Source organism: Berghia stephanieae, chromosome 4 (assembly GCF_034508935.2).
Source record: "Berghia stephanieae isolate SIO BIC M18660-M18661 chromosome 4, UCSD_Bste_1.3, whole genome shotgun sequence".
NCBI lineage: Eukaryota > Metazoa > Mollusca > Gastropoda > Nudibranchia > Aeolidiidae > Berghia > Berghia stephanieae.
Window position 1 is genome coordinate 21,446,658 of NC_088363.1, and position 3,187 is coordinate 21,449,844.

At 31.8% G+C, this 3,187-nt stretch overlaps 1 protein-coding gene across 1 annotated transcript in view; it reads right to left on the reverse strand.

Annotated features, from left to right (window-relative positions):
- Positions 1-2,773, reverse strand: part of LOC144970221 (anoctamin-7-like) — a 140,529-nt gene extending 137,756 nt beyond the window's left edge. The window contains exon 1 of the mRNA XM_078909639.1: positions 2,533-2,773. The gene's annotated coding sequence lies outside the window, so the exon portion shown is untranslated. The remainder of the gene's footprint in view (positions 1-2,532) is intronic.
- Positions 2,774-3,187: the final 414 nt, after the last annotated feature.

Sequence of the window (3,187 nt, forward strand, 5' to 3'; positions counted from 1 at the left end):
TATATATATATGAGCCAAGGTCAAAAGGTGCCCGCCTGATACCAGTGTTAAGAAAATTTGATTTTTACATAATTTGGGCTGCTTTCATTGGGTTAATGCTTGTAATCAATTGATAATATGAAGAAGAGATAAAATAAGATAGCTCAACATACTCTGCTCAACAGAATATGAAATAAACAACTTGAAAGTGAAATTTGAATGCTGTTTGGCATGTGCTTAAAACGAGGTCAACGCATCACCTTTTTAGAAATCATGTAGAGATTAGATGTGATGTTTTACTCCTCTTGATTGAAAATTGACTAATAGTATAAAGTCAAAATTTACTTTTAAACCCAATTGCAGTATATTACATATCTGATTAAGTTTCATAGAGAGTTCTTAAAAAGTTGGTGTTGCTTGTGACCTTTGGTGTCATCAAACACAGCACAATACTAAGACTCGACACGAAACTTTAAAGCTCATGTTTAATGTTTACAAAATGTTTTATTATGAGAAAAAAGCATAGATTTACTATCTGAACTCAAATCTTGGAGTAAATGTATACCGTTTTGCCGATATTGAGGCTTATTGGTTTTGGTGTCATTTGTCACAAGCAACACGGCATGCGTGAACACGTGGAAGTTTGTTTCGTTAAATGGCGATTCGCAATTTTGATCCACCCTTCTTACCAGTCTTCGAAGTGCAGCACTTTCATTTGCCTTTCCAGCGTGGCTCCAGGCAGAAAAGGTAAGTTGAACTTTGGTGTCATCGCTATTTTACATTGTCACAAGCAACACTTGATATTGGATATTACAAAGTGCCACCAAAAAAATATGTTTTCAGCTGTTATTCTATTTACAAATATGATATTATGACATCTCACAAAAGACTGTGGTTTTGACACAATTAATCATTTCCTTGTAATTCTAATTTTTTATGTTTCAGGGTTGTATCAATCATGAAAAAGACAAAACTCAAGCTTTTGACGAATTCAGATAAAAGAAGGGTTGTTAAGAAATTTGATTTGATTTACTATTAACACACTAAATTACTACAAACTAGCAGATTTGAGCAGTAGGGTGATGGTTACCGTATGGTTACATGAATTCATTACCACGGCTGATATTATCTAGTGTTTGTGTGACTTCTGGTACTTTTTGTGACCATTGGTGTCATTGGTTAAAATGTCACAGGTGACACTTAAGTTTGAAGTTCCTAATGTATTTCTGTTTTCATGTTCTTCAAAGCTTGAAATGTCATTGAATTACATTTTAACAGGCTATATTACATGTGTTCAGTTGCTATTCTTGATTTATTGAGGCAAAATTGCGTTCTAGTGCCGATTTTGACCAAAGTAATAGCAACAATGGTATTACTAATTTCTAAGTATATTTCCAATTTGAAAGTATTTAGTTTCTTAAAATATTATTGAATTTCGTTTTAGAGTAGGTTATTGTGCTTTTTTGACTGAAAATAATTATATATTATGGACGAAAGTGTGATTTGGTGTTGCTTGTCACATAAGTAATGGTGTCACCGGTCTTATGTCACAAGTCACATTCAGATGCTCTAATTTCCATGTATATTTCTATTTTTGAAGTCTTTGATTTCTGAAATATTATTAAATTTCATATTTAACTGTGGTTATTACACTGGTTTGACTGAAATTAATGATATATTGTCGAAATTGCAATTCGGTATTGCTTGTGACATAAGTAATGGTGTCATCGGTCTAATGTCACAAGTGACACAATGCGGCTAAATAAGATATGCTTTGGTCACATTATTTCCCAAAATTTTATTCCAAAACTTTCTGAACATTGCTGGTATTAAATATATGCAATATTGTTGTTTTTGTTAATGTACAAACATTTTTATGAAATAATATATTCGCATTCTATGTTGCTTGTGACCGATGACACCAAAAAGAAACATTTTCTCCAATAGTTGGTAATATTATTGTACTACGATTGTTGTTGATTGTGTCTTTTTGTCTATAACTTACTAAATAAAGTTTGATACTCAACAAAAATCATTTGGTTATAGAGTTTTTTGTCTCATTTTGGTGTCACCGGTCACAGGTGACACCGACAACATATAGGTATTGTTGACGATATTATGCTGCGTTAGACCTTAAAGTTATCTAAAGAGCCTTTGATTCATGAAGTACAGGGTTTTTGCTACACATATAGAAACATGAATGGACTATTATGTCACTTTTATTTTGAGAAAAAAAATTGGCACCTTTTGACCTTGGCTCATATATATTTATATATATATATATATATATATATATATATAATATATATATATATAATATATATATATATATATATATTTATATATAATTCTGGTGTGACTAAATGTATATTTATAGTTAGCTAGTCATAATTTTCGAAAAACAAATTTGCAATGATGTTAATTTTATTGAAACTCTCATAACAGGGGTTGGATTAGTCGGCTTTTCATCTGCATCATTACAAAGATATGTTGGTAATAACAGAGTGTAAAAAAGGCCAATGAATTAATAATCACATATCAAGTAATACTCACGTCATGTTGACAACCGATGTGTGTCACCGGCAGTTCATTTCTTTTGCTAATATACAAATAAAGTAAAACAGCACAGCAACAATTAAAAAGAAGATGGAGTCGGCCTCTATCCTATTCGGATAACACAGGCAATAGAAAATCTCCACAATAAATTCTTTTATTCTATAAACCCCATTCTATCCTCATCTTCTGATAACATTTTGGAAAGTCCAGGTCAGTGTTATGTGTTTCTCAAAACTACAGACTTCTGTCATTCAGTGTATGTTTTGTGTTGTCTGTGTGTGTGTGTGTGGGGGGGGGGGGTGTTAGAGTTGTGTGTATGGGGTACGGGTTTGTCAGTATGAGTTTGTGTAAGTAAAGGTAATTCCAATGTGTCCCGCGTTAATAAATGTATTATATCTTAGATATTGGGTAGCCGCGGAATAACCTCTTAAGTCAACAATATATTCTATTGCTGTAATAAACCTTCTAATTGGGAAAATTTGGTAAGTCATATAATAGTATAAAAACGATTTTTATTTTTCAATTCAACTGTTGAACTTATTCTAAAGAAAAGGGTTGAGATGTTCAGTTGAACCATATTTCTTTGTACATTAATGACAAAAACAAATAAGATTTACAATTAAAAGCACACAAGAATAGTAAGAAAAAGGGG